At 40.5% G+C, this 14,399-nt stretch overlaps 1 protein-coding gene across 1 annotated transcript in view; it reads left to right on the forward strand.

Annotated features, from left to right (window-relative positions):
- The first annotated feature begins 5,007 nt into the window (after nucleotides 1-5,007).
- The window catches only part of G3BP1 (G3BP stress granule assembly factor 1), a 44,866-nt gene continuing 35,474 nt past the window's right edge, over nucleotides 5,008-14,399 (forward strand). Inside the window, exon 1 of the mRNA XM_049874160.1 lies at nucleotides 5,008-5,119. The gene's annotated coding sequence lies outside the window, so the exon portion shown is untranslated. The remainder of the gene's footprint in view (nucleotides 5,120-14,399) is intronic.

Here is a 14,399-nt window from a genome sequence, read left to right on the forward strand (position 1 = left end):
CAAAGAATGGGAACTTCAGAGCACTTAATTATGCTTGTGAAGAACCTGTACGTAGACCAAGAGACAGTTGTTCAAACAGAACAAAGGGATACCATGTGGTTTAAAATCAGGAAAGGTGTGCATCAAGGTTGTATCCTTTTCCCACACTTGTTCAATCTGTATGTTGAGCAAATAATCCAAGAAACTGGACTGTTAGTTATCTAGTGCTGCTATAAAAGAAATACCATAAGTGGATTACTTTAACAAAGAGAAATTTATTCTCTCACAGTTTAGGAGGCTAGAAGTCTGAATTTAGGGTGCCAGCTCAGGGGAAGACTTTCTCTGTCTGTCGGCTCTGGAGGAAGGTCCTTGTCATCAGTCTTCTCCTCAACTAGGAGCTTTTCAATGCAGGAACCTCAGGTCCAAAAGACATGCCCTGCTCCTGGCATTGCTTTCTTGGTGGTATGAGGTCCCCCTGCCTCTCTGATCTCTTTTCTCTTTTATATCTCAAAAGAGATTGGTTTGAGATACAACCTAATCTTGTAGATTGAGCCCTGCCTCATTAACATAATTAATGCTAATCCCACCTCATTAACATATAGAGGTAGGATTTACAACACATAGGAAAATCACATCAGATAACAAAATGGTGGGCAATCATACAATATTGGGAATCATGGCCTAGCCAAGTTGATACACATTTTTGGGGACACAATTCAAACCATAACACTGGACTATATAAAGAAGGACAGGGCATCAGGATCGGATGAAGACTCATTAACAACATGTGATATGCAGATACCGCAACTTGCTTGCTGAAGTGAAAAGGACTTGAAGCACTTATTGATGAAGATCAAAGACTACAGCCTCCAGTATGGATTACATTTCAACATAAAACAAAAATCCTCTCAACTAGACCAATAAGCAACATCATGATAAACGGAGAAAATATTGAAGTTGTCAAGGATTTCATTTTACTTGTATCCACAATCAACGCCCATGGAAGCAGTCGTCAGGAAATGAAACGGTGTATCGCATCGGGCAAATCTGATGCTAAAGACCTCTTTAAAGTGTTAAAAAGCAAAGATGTCACGTTAATGACTAAACTGCCTGACCCAAACCATGGTGTTTTCAGCTGACTCATAGCATACGAAAGCTGGACAATGAATAAGGAAGACTGAAGAAGAATTGATGCCTTTGAATTATGATGTTGGCAAATAATACTGAATATACCATGGACTGCCAAAAGAAAGAACAAATCTGTCTTGGAAGAAATATAGCCAGAATGTCTGTTAGAAGCAAGGATGTCAAGACTTCATCTCACATACTTTGGACACGTTATCAGCAGGGACCCTGGAAAAGAAGAGAAAAAGAGGAAGACCCTCGACGAGATGGATTGACACAGTGGCTGCAATGATGGGCTCAAACACAGTAATGACTTTGAGTATGGCGCAGGACCAGGCAGTATTTCCTTCTGTTGTCCATAGGGTTGCTGTGAGTTGCAGCTGACTCAATGGCACCTAACAACAACATAGCCTCCATTTGTTCTTTTTGCACAAATGGTGGCACACTCTTCCCATTATTCTTCATTTTGCTTTCTTCATTTAACAATATCTCTTGGTGATCTCACTACAAGTATACATGTAGATCTACCTCATTTTCTCTGTGATTGCATGACAGTTCACTGTAAGAGTGTGTTGTATTTTAGCATTGTATCTCATCAGTACCATGTAGCTAGATACTTGAGTTGTTTCCTGTTTCCTTCTACTTTAAACAATGCTGCAATGAAAATTATTATACTAGGTCTTTGGTCATAGGTGGGAGTTTAACAGTTAAAGATACACACATATTTTTCATCACTCTTCATAAATGAGTAACTATGTTTGAGAAACATTGATTCAGATGATATTCAAGAAACTTTTCTTACCTAGTTAGTATTTCCCACCACCCTTGCACTCCTCCTATCAAACTGTATGTTCTGGGGTCTTGTTCATTCTCCTTCCACCCCGATTCTCAGAGCTCTCGGGAGAGCTGATAGAAAGGCAGGGGTGAAAGAATGTACTGGAGGGGTTTGTAGAACTTGCTTGGCAGCGGAGATAAAGACCAGAAGAAGGCTTGAGATTCTCCCATAGATGACTTAAATGGGTCTATAGACGAGGGTTTCTCAACCTCTACATAATTGGGGTTTGGCAGGATAAGTCTCTGTTTTGGGGGTTCTCCTGTGTATTCCTGGTCTCTACTCACTGGATGCCAGTGGCCTCTACCTAGCTGTGACAATGCCAAATATGTCCTTGCGGGGGGGGATGTTGGAGACAACCTCTCAACCACGTTTTAGACAATTTGTTGGTAGTAAGTTAACTACCGAACATTTACTAAATATCCATTGTCTGGATCTAGAGGGTTTATCTGGATGGGGAAGCTTTGACGGGAGGATGTTAACTCCCTTTCTCCCATGAAAGACAGCAACAGCCATCTGAGGGGTTGTCTTGCCCACATTCTCCCTCCCATAATCCTTCCTTCCTCCTCTCCCTCATTCCCTCCCATTACACAACACAGTATGTGAACACAGTACCATTGTAAACATTTCAGATACATTACCCTCATCCCTCCCTACATACTGAACTCTCCAGGAGTAATGACTGAATTTATTTTAAATTCAGAACTTTCCCCATACATTTACATATATACTTTAACATACAAAATGAGCATTTTTTTTGTTTTTGACATAAATGGGACTTCACTGTATGTTTCATTGAATGACTTTTTTTAAATTAACAATCCATTTAACAAGTGGACATCAGTTCATATCCATATATTCTTTTTTTAAACTACTGCATAAGTATCCTATATTACAGGTATACCACCGTTAAACAGTTTGCCAATTGACGAATATTATTTTAATATTCTACTTCTAAGTATTCTAACGATGCTGCAATAAACACTCTGGTACAGGCCTCTCTGTAAACAAATGTACCTGTCTACCAAGAAGTAGAATTTTATTTAGGGACACACACAATTTTAATAGACACTGCCTACTTGCCTTATAAAATAAGCTGTATCATTTAATACTCCTTCCAAATGTGATCAAGAGAAGCCATTTCCCACATCACAGGCCACCTGGGTTAAATTACCAATCTTGTTTATTTTTGTCAATCTGCTCTCAGTACAGTCATTTTTGTAAAATGTAAACCTTAGTCCACCCTTGAAAAAACCTTCCACCTACAGAATAAAGCCCAAATTCCTTCACATGCCTTACATGATCTTAAGGTCCCTTACCTCAGACATTTTTTAGCTGCTTCTTTCCTGTAGGCTGATTTCCTTCCTTTCCCCCCACAGACCCTTTGATGCCTGTTTTGGGATCCGTGTCCCAGTGTTGCACCCCTCTGTTGAATGGGTGACAGTGAACAGCATCTTGATCATTTCTGACTCCTAGCCCTGGTACTCAGTCAACACTGAATAAGCAGGGCTGATAAGGGAGTGAGACCTGGGGGAACCAGCGGGGCCTTTCTCATGGCTCCTGAGGCCTCCCCTGGTCTCCAGTCTCGTCTGCCAGGCCGGCAGTGCAGAGAGGAAGAGCAGGGCTGGATTTGGTTCAGATGCGGCGGGTGCCCATTTCTCCTTTCAGCCCTGGCTAGGCCATCCTGCTTGGCCTTTCTCTGCATCCAGAGACGCTCCACCTGCTTCATTTCCAACGTTATTGGCAAAATGTAAGAAGACCCTCCCAGCTGCTTACATACCTGGAATGAGAATGCGAGTTTATGCCTAATGTGTTGGAACCAACCATATTCCTATATAAAATGCTTGTGGTGACCAACAAAGGACACAGCAAAATACTAAGACACACGGACAGAACCAGGCTGGAGGGCCATTTAGCCTAACCGTTTCGGGGAATCTTTGGAGTATCCATGCAGGAGTTGGACAAGTTATCTTCTAAAGATGCAAAGGCATGAAGAAAAAGCAAGTCTTCCAAGTCCCATGTATACACAGCAATTAGAAAAAGGAATGACAATCTTGGGGACACACACAAGATGTGATGTTGCATTAGGCCCAAACTTGACGGGAGACGTTCCCTCTGCAACAACCAAAATGGAAAGTCTGATTAAAACCCCCATAAGCCCACCATTGGTTTAAGCAACCGCAGCATTTGCCAAGAGGGAATGGGGTGGACATATACATTCTCAAACTCAACAGTAGTTTTCACATGTGATCTTTTTACATTTCTTACACACACAACAGAAACTATTTTCTTCTTTTGTTTTCCTTTAACTGTGGTCCAAGTCCAACAATAGCGCTAGCTAAAGGTAAGACTCAGCAAGTGCCCTTAGGCAGCCGCATAGAAATTAAAAAAAAAAAAATTAAATAAAAGATTAAAAACAAAAACTTAACGGGGAATTTTACCCCTTGGTTCCCCTAGTACCAACTGTGCGGAAAAGGCGGGAAAAAGGACCCTGGGGCCGGATCAAACAAGAGAAAGAAAGGAAAGAGAACAGAAGCCAGAGCCTGGAAACTCCTATAAACGCCCCAGAGGGCACGGCGGCCCTGGGGTTCGGTCTCCTTGGAGCCAACCCCCGCGTCAATCAGCCCCTTCCGGCGTTACGATTGGCCAGGGACTTCCTTGGCCTCTCTGCAGCCCACCTCCTAGTTACTTGGGGTTTACTTCCCCAAAGTACACGGGCCCCACCTTGTGGAGCAACCGCTCCTGCGTGGAAAACGGATCTCCGCCCAGGGGACGACGTTTTAGCGAATGAGAGTAGTTTCATGGATTTATTGGCTATTACGGGTATCGGTCACATAACTTCCCACCCTCCTTTTCACTGTACCTTTAAGTTATTGGTTTTTCTGAGTGCCAATCCGTTACTAGGGAAACGCGATCCTTACAGTCTCATACGCCCTAGTCCAAGCCAATCAAGAGCCACGCCTTCACCCTGAGTCAATATCCAATTGTGGTTCGAAGAGCCCAGAGGGCGCATTCGGGATTGGCCATCCGCTCGCCCGGCCTGGCCGCAACAAGTTAGGCTGAGTCGTGGTTATATACACCGGCGGCGGAGCACGCGTGTGTGCGGACGCAGTTCCGTGAGGGTCCTCTGCCATCCGTCCTACTGTGGAGCAGAGCTTGTTCCTCTCCCGCTCAGCCGCGCAGGTAGGCTGGGGCGTGGGCGGGGCTGGGCCGCCCGAGGACGAGGCCGAGCTGGGGCTGCTGTTAGACGGAGAGGTCCGAGCGGCTGCCGTGGCGGCGGCGCGAGGCGCGCCCCCCCTTCCCCCCAACGGCCGCAGGCGCGCGCAGCGGCTCTCTGCCTCCCCTACCCCCACCGTCCGGAGCGCGAGGCCGTGGCCGCCGCGTGCACGTGCCGCGTCCAACGGCCACGCGGGGCGAGAGCGAGCCGCGGCCGCCGCCCGGGCCCCAGGGCCATCTCGGGGGGCCGGGAGCCTCGCGCGGCCAGGGAGGGACTGCGAGCCGGCTGGCCGGCTTTTCCCGCCGCCCGCCCCATCCATCCTCTGTCCATCCCACGCGCCAGCCGAGTGTTTTCTCCCCGCGCCTAGAGGCTCAGACTTGGCCCGGACCGGGAGCGAGGGGTAGGGGCGACCTTCAAGTGCGATCAGAATTTTTCGACCTTCCAGGGAGTACAGAGCGAGCGGCCTTGTGCATGGAGAATTAGCAATAACAATAACTAATGTCTCTAAGCCCTTCCTTTTGGGCCAGGCTTTGTGCTGAGCAACTTGTATGTATTTCATTTAATCCTTCCAACGACCCAGTGAGGTAGGTACAATTGTTTTCCTCGTTTTACAGCGGACTTTAAAGCACCTAGGTGGAGTGACATGGCCAAAGGTACGCAGACGGTAAGGGACAGGTATTTCAACTCAGGCTGCCTGACTTCTAGCCCCCGAGCCTGTTTTATTCTTTGCTCCAACGGCTTGTGCGGTCCCAGGGCACCTTTGCCCCGAGAGCAGGCGTCACTGGGGGCAGCATCCACCTCGGAAGACACAATTGCCGAGAAGTCTCTGCGGCATTTGTACTTGAGGCCAGTGGTGGCCTTCCACGGAGATGATCAAAGGTTGGAAGTGGAATTATGACAAAGAAAGAGGGTTTGAGCTTCCCTTTTTGCCTGTATTCGCTGGGATAGCTGAGGGATGTGCTGCCCTAACAGCTTCTGGAAAAAGTAGAAAAATGAATAAATGCCGACGAACATGGACTGTGTTCCTCATCAGATTTGAAACTCAGCGAGGTAATGGGACATTCTCGCCAGCAGGAAGTTAGACTCTGATATGTAGGTCTTGAATCCTTCTTTTTTTTTTTTTTTAATCAGAGCAGATTTTTGAGAAAGACCTTTGAGAAGGTAGTTTAAACTTCCTCGTTTTATAATTGAAGAAAATGAGGTTTAGAATGAAGAGTTTCAGATCTCAGCAGTATCTGTGGGTTAAAAATTGGAATGGAAAGGATGGCTCCCCGTTACAGGATAAATTTGACCTCTGGAGGTTATAAATGCTAGATGAATCGCGGGTGATAGGGGTATGTTGGAAATTGTACTCTTGTGGAGTTGGGATCTTCTGTGGTTGAAAGCCTTACTACATTCAGCTATTGAGCATTTACTCTGCTCCTGTGTAGACGCAAAAAAGTGGAACACACCTTTCTCATCTTCGAAGGCTTGAGTTTTTATCTTTGTAGCAGAGTTAGATTTTTTAAAGCCTGTATACACTTTGGCTTAATGAAATAATGAATGTTCTTAAGTTGCAAGTCAAAATTATTAATTTGCATCACAGGTGTCTCTAAGACAAAACTGCAAAAGAAGCTTTGGGATTAGCTGTTCTAAATTAGTTTTGAATTGAATGGCTTTCAACCTGTTCTGCTTTTTTTTCTTTTTTAAAAAAAATTGTCCTTTTTACTGTATGCGCTCATACTCTTTAGGATTGCTCTTTAAGGAGTTTTTGCAGCCAGAGGGTACACATTATGTACATTCTTTGTAAGTTAAGACAATGAGGGGATTTAATACTTGCATGTGTTTTCCTTTACCTTGTACTTCCCCCCATGTTTCTAAACAAAAAGTAGCAGTAAAAGATCAGAATGTTGTGTGGACAAGTTCTTACGTTTAGTTGTTGCCATAAATTACAGTTCCATTTGGATATAACATTGTTTTATTTGGAACTTGCAGTTGTGTAACAATTTCTGTTACCTGCATTTAAAGAGGAATTAACTGTGAAATAAGTGTTTTAGGACTTAAGATGAGCAATTTAGATTATCAAATATTGACACACTATGATGACAGACCTACACATTTGATTCCAGCCATTTTTAGTACTACTTGAGGTTAAATATTATCGGGATGAAATAACTATGTATTAATTGAGGGAAAGTTTTGTCAGTAATCCCTTCAAGTATTAACAAAATACTGTTTTTGGCCTCAGGCAAATTGCTGTCATTTGGGGAGAAATAAAATTAAGTGATGTTCCTATTGTTGGTACCCCAGTTGGCCTGCTGTGCATGTATTTATCAAAAACAAGCGAAATGAAGCAAATTGTGATAATATAAGACTTGAGCCTTACTTTCCAATCAAGCCATTAGTACTTTTGTTAAGAGTTAAATCCTTTCAAATCGGAGCAGACGTACCTCTTCTAACAGGTAGAAAAGTAGGCAGTGGTTTTCTTTACCTCACACTTGATTTGCTGTTCTTAGCTAATAGTTTAATAAGAGATCATCAGGAGATTTGGTAAAGTTCGTTGGTGACCCTTGCAGCAATTTTTGTAATTTACATTAGGGATCTTTTACTTGAACTTATTTTAATGCTTTGCACAGAAAGTAAAGGGCAGAGGTTAGTTTTTATAAGTTTGTGAGTTGTGTATGATTTGTAGAAGGATAGATGGGCCAGTGCTCAAAAGATGAGATTTAATGTAAAGCCTGAATTTGTGACTTAAACCAACTTTTTTTTTTGGTTTCATAAAAGTGCCCACTGGTGTTTTCTTAATGCTTTGCAATTAGATTGGTTTTTAAAATATCTGGAAGTTTAGATAGGCGTTGTGTGTTACTAAAAAAAAAAAAGTTTTATTATATTGTGTTTTAAGGCTGCCTTGGACTGGACAAAACTATGATTGGCTGGATGCTTTGAAACTTTACAAAGGGGGATCATTGTCAAAGTAGGTAGACCTTTTTTCTTTGGCTGGCCAGGTGTCAACAACTAGTGGGAAACCTTTCCTAGTAGCGGTACGGTCCTTCAGCTCTCAAGTTAAATTTAGATTCTGCAACTGTAGTCAGTGATCACATTGTGGCAGTTAAACTAGGTTTATATTTTAAAATATTATTCAAAAGTCTGCTTTCTTTTTTCTTTTTATGTATTCATAGACACCATGCCTGGCCTTGGTTGGAGAAGGCTGAATTGCAAGCTGAAGGATAGGGTGAAGAGCTAGGAATAATCTGCACATGAAGAACAAAAAGTGGGCTTTATAAAGCAGAACACAATTAAAAAAAAAATTCTCTACAATCTGTGATCTAATAAATAGGGTCTTTAGCATTGCTAGTTATTGTCAAGTCTGCCTTCAATATTATGCACAACAGAATCTTACCATTGTGATCCATAGAGTTTTCATTGTCTGGTTTTTGGAAGTAGATCACCAGACCTTTTTTCCTAGTCTGTCAAGCTTTGCTGAAACCTGTTCAGCATCATAGCAACATGCAACATGCCTCCAATGACAGAGTCAGTGAGGAGCATTGGCTGGGAATTGAACCTGGGTCTTCTACATGGAAGGTGAGAATTGTACCACTGAACCACGACTGCAATAAGGTCTTTAGATGACTACAAATGATAGATTTCCACTTGTGTCAGGGATCTGTCTTATTGTAATATTTCTTAGCTGTTCAGCCTATGTGCTTAATTAAAGATTAAAGATCCTTCAGTGTAAGAAACCTATCTTCCTGAATGGGGCACATGTCTACTTTGTAGGGGTGTAATCATTGGTATGATGTATTTGTGTAGCTCTTTGCAAATTTTTTTTTTTTTTTGGAGCCCTGGTGGTACAGTGGTTTAGAGTTTGGCTGCTAACCAAAAAGTCGGCAGTTTGAGTCCACCAGGCGCTCCTTGGAAACCCTATGGGGCAGCTCTGCGAGTCAGAGTCAACTGGACGGCGATGGGTTTTGGTTTTACATATTTTAAAAGTTTTCGCACATCTTAGCTATTTTTTATATATTTACGGAGAGAACTGAAGCTTTAAAAGCTTAAGTCACTCGCATGAGGGCACATAAGTGGTGGGGACAAGACTAGATCCTAGGTTTCATCTTTGTAATTCTCTTTTCAAGGAACTAATCAAATGGCCTCATCTAAGCTACCTTATAAACCATGTGGTACTTAGTAGAGTACTGCAGATGTGTGCCAGTTTTTTCCCTATTAAAAAAAAAGTTGAAAGGTACAACAGAATCCTTAAGTGTGGCACCAACCTGCCCTTCCATGTTTCTTCTGTTTCTGCAATCCTGTAGGCTGTGCCTCAAGTACAGTTCTTGTATAACAACTTATGTTTTATGGCATCTAAGAGTAGGAAATTCCTGTTTTTAGGAATTTGATACACGAGGCATTTGTATTAACTCTACCTTTTCATTTTGATTATAAATAACACAGTTTATTAATTATGAACACAGCTTACTGCCTTATAACTTAGAGCTGGGGGAAGGTATACTAATAGAAATGACATCAGGCAAGTGTTATAAACTATGTGTAGTATATTATTAAATAGTGAATTAAGTTTTCCAATACCTGCCTTGAAGTGTTTTTATCGTTAAAATTATTTTAGATTTACGTAAGAGTTGCAGTACAGAGAGGTCTCGTATACCTGTCACCTAGCTTCCCTAATGTTAACATCTTATGTAATCATGGTATGTCTATCAAAACTAAGAAATTACTTTTGACTAAATGATAAGGCTTATTTGAATTTTTTCAATTTTCCACTAATATCCCTTTTCTGTTCCAGATCCAACCCAGGATACCATATTGCATTTAGTCATCATGTCTCCTTAGTCTCTTCCGTATGACAAGATCTTTCTTACCATTCATGCTTGATATTTTTGAAGAGTACTTGTTAGGTATTTGTAGAATGCCTCTCAGTTTGGGTTGTCTGTTTTGCTATGATTAGACTGAGGTTATGAATTTCTGGGAAGAATACCACAGAAGTGATTGGCTCTTCTTACGACATCATACCAGGGGGTATATAAATTATGGGTTGAATTTAACCTTGATAACTTGATTAACATGTCTGTTAGGTTGGTGTTTTTCCCCTTTTTTATACTGTATTTATCAGAAGCTGGTAAATAAGCCTAACCTACACCCTCTGTGAGGTGAGAAGAGGGGTGGAATGGAGAATGAAGCATTACTCCCTGGGAGGGAGAATCAAAGAATTTGTGGACATACATTAAAAACTACCATTGTAATTAATATTTTGAGGGAGAGACTTTGAAGCTATCCAGATATTCTTATCTGTGCTTATTTATTGCCTGTGGCTATTATTATTGTGGTCAAATAGTAATTTTTTATTTCATCTACATTTTTTGAAATTCTTTTGTGGGACTGATTTGTTTCTATTCATTTATTTTTTTATGCAGTCACTTATTTCAGTGTGGACTCATGGATTACTGATGTTGCTCTTTGAGTTGTAGTGCAATATTAACCGTATTTTGTTGCTCTAGTTTTGGCTCCTGTGTCTTTTTGATACACCACTTCCTTTTGTCTTTTTTTTTTAAAGCATTTTGTTCTATTACCAAGTGTTCTAGGCCCATCTTGGCCCATCTTGTATTTTGCCTGCTCTAGCCCTAGAATCAACCAGTTTTCCGTGGATCTATTAGGAATCCTTTTGATGGGAGATGACAGGTGGTAAATTCAGGAGTTCAGAAAATAAATTGAACAGTTGATCTGCTCAGATCCGGTGAGGTGCTGTGCCTCTTGGTTTGAACACAGACTTTGGCTTCTATAAAACTCTTAACACATGGTACTTTAGGGATCTCATGTTGGTACACACAAACCATTGTGGTATATTTTTTTTTAGTATTTTTTGATTGAATTTATAAAATAAAACATAACCAGTGTACTCAGAATTGACAGTTAACATTTTGCATCACTTTTTTAAGACTTTTCTTCCGATTCCCCTCTTTTTGAGACAGCCTTTATCCTGACTACTCTGTCTTCACAAACTATTTTATTGGTGGGTTTAAGAATATATTTTTAAACACTTTCATTGAGATATAATTGACATATGATAAATGCGTATATTTAATGTATTTAATCTGATAATTTTTTTATATACATATACATCAGTGAGGAAACCCTGGTGGCGTAGGGGTTAAGTGCTGTGGCTGCTAACCAAAAGGTCCGCAGTTCGATTCCTCCAGGCGATCCTTGGAAACTCTGTGGAGTAGTTCTACTCTGTCCTATAGGGTCACTATGAGTTGGAATCTACTCAACGGCAGTGGCAGTGGGCTTATACATCCTATATCAATGATACCATCATAGTCAAGATAGTGAACATGTCTATCACACCCAAAGGTTTCTGTCATGCCCTTTGCATTTGCTTTTTCTTACCCCTACCTCTCACCTTCTGCCCCCAGGAAATCCTTGATCTCTTTTCTGTCACTGTAGATTAGCTTGTTTTTTCTGGAATTTTTGCATGAATGGGATACTACAGTATGGGCTCTTTTTTTTTTTTTTTTTTTCTGTTATCTCTCAGTGTAATTATTATGAGATTCATTCATATTATTTTGTGGATTACTAGTTAATTCACCCTTATGGCTGAGCAGTATTCCGTCGTTTAGCTGGTATACCACCAGTGTTTCTATTTGTCTGTTGGTGGATATTCGTTTGTTTTCAGTTTTTGGCTATTACAAATAAAAATGTTGTGACCGTTGTGCACCAGTCTTTGTATGGGTGTATGTCTTCATTTTTCTTGGATAAATACCTTAGGGTGGAATGGCTAGATCATACAGTAGGTATATATTTACCGTCTTGTACCATTTTGTATTCACACCAGCAATGTGTGATAGTTTCAGTTCCTCTGTATCCTGGCTAACACTTGATATGGTCATATTTTTTAATCCTAAATTATTCTGACAGGTGTGTAGTGATACTCACTGGGGTTAATTTGCATTTCTGTAATGACTAATGCCATTCAAAATCTCCGTCATGTGCTTATTTGGCATTCATATAAGTTCTCTGGTGAAGTGTCTTTTAATTGTTTTGCTTATTTTATGGGGTTTGTATTCTTAGTTTTGACAGTTCGTTATTCTGGATGCAAGTCCTTGATCGGATATATGATTTGCAAATATTTATTCCCACTCTGGCTTGTATTTTCATTCTTATCTGTCTTTTGCAGAGCAGAATTTTTTTTTCTTAATTTTGATGATGTCCATTTTATCAACTTGTTCTTTTATGGATTGTGCTTTTGGTGTCATATCTAAAATCTTTGTTTAGTCCAAGGTCATGCAGGTTTTCTCCAGAAGTTTTACAGTTCTAGGTACTAAATTTAGGCCTGTAGCCCATTTTGAGCTAAACTTTGTATATGGTGTGAGGTGTGAGTCAAGGTTTTATTTTTTTCTGCATGCGTCCAATTCTTCTAGCACTGTTCATTGAGTACTCTTTCTCTACTGACTTGTCTTTGCACTTCTGTTTAAAATAAGCTGTCCATGTGACCTCCGGACACCCTTGTAGCTCAGTAACGAAGTCACTTCTGAGGTTTCACCTTTCAGCCAAAGATTAGACAGGCCCATAGAACAAAACGAGACTAAATGGGCACACCAGCCCAGGGGTAAGGACAAAAAGGCAGGAGAGGACAGGAAAGCTGGTAATGGGGAACCCAGGGTCGAAAAGGGGAGAGTGTTGACATGTTTTGGAGCTGGCAGCCAGTGGCGCCAAACAATATATGTGTTGTTTAATGAGAAACTTGTTTGCTCTGTAGACCTTCATCTAAAGTAAAATTAAAAAAAAAAAAACAGAAAATAAGGTGTCAAGTCATATGTGGGTATATTTCTGAACTCTCTTCCATTGATCTGTATGTCTATTTGTACATCTAGGGAATATTTTAAAATACATTTACATAGGTACCAATGAACAATATCTGGTATTGCTCAGTGTATACTAAAAGCACTTAAGCATAACAGTATGTATTTGGCAGCTGGCTTTTTTCTTTTTAACATTGTTTTTGAGATCTGTTCCATTCTGAATTTCTTACTGCTATAAATAGGGTGACGTCCTGGTTTGCCAGGACGTGTCCCAATTCACCCCAGTTAACCCAGCATGACTATTAACAGTACCAGTTTTTAAATCCCAGAAGTATCCATATAATTTTCCTATGTGTAGAGGTTTCCATGATGTGAATAAACCACAACTTATCCATTTCCCTTTTGATGGACATTTAAGCTGTTAGCAGTTTTGTGTTTTAGAAATAGGCTGCAGTAATTTCTGTGTGCATGTCTCCTTGTGCACATGGGTGAGTTCCTCTGATATATACACCTAGAAGAAAACTGCCAGATTATTCATCAGAACATTTTGGTTTTATTGACAACCGCAGAATTGTTCTCCACTGTGGTTGTACCACTTGACATTCCCTCCAACAGTCTTGAAAGTTCTTTTTCCTTCTTCCTTGCCAATATTTGATATTGCCTGAGATTTGAGTATACTATGGGGAGCGATGTCTCTTAGAAGTGATAGGTTTTCATTTGTACTTTACTGGTTCCTTAGTGAGGTAGTCTCTCTTCTCTGTTGCACACTTAGTACTTTCCTGAGAATTGCTTGTTCTATTTCCTTTGTTTTTCTCTTGGGTGGTTATTTTACTGATTTGAATATGAATTCTACGTACATTCCAAATACTAATCTTTTATTATATATTACTGTATTTTTTCTTTTTAAAACCAGCACTTACAGTTCATGAACTGTTAAGGCATTTTGTTATTTTGATTTTAGTCTCAGATGAAGGACATATCCTTTCATTTCTCTGTGCAGCAAAGTTATAGATGGGGAATTTAAAGCTGCCATGCAGTTTGACAACTTTAGGTAAAGTGGGAATTTGGAAGGTAATAGAATAATTAGTAGTAGGGTCTGCCCATCAAAATCACAGTGAATCAGTGATTGTGTTATTAATCTGTGAAGCATCATTGATGACATCTCCAGTCTTCATGTCATGCATGCTTTTTTTGGAAGAGCACTTAGTTGAAGGTGTTCTGTGCATTTCTGATTTGATGAGAATTGTGTAAAACACAACATTTCTTAGTGTATATGGGCAGCTAATAATAAATTTTATTCCCTTTAAACTTTTTTTCCTGTAATATAAATTACCTTAAATCCTTATCATGTTGCAGTACAGTGGGTTTTTCTTATATTTTTTATGGCCTTTTAGCCTTGCTTTATAATTCTGCCAGAAATGATTGGCTAGGCCATAATCTGGCAAGGGATTGATGAGAA

Source organism: Elephas maximus, chromosome 2 (assembly GCF_024166365.1).
Source record: "Elephas maximus indicus isolate mEleMax1 chromosome 2, mEleMax1 primary haplotype, whole genome shotgun sequence".
NCBI lineage: Eukaryota > Metazoa > Chordata > Mammalia > Proboscidea > Elephantidae > Elephas > Elephas maximus.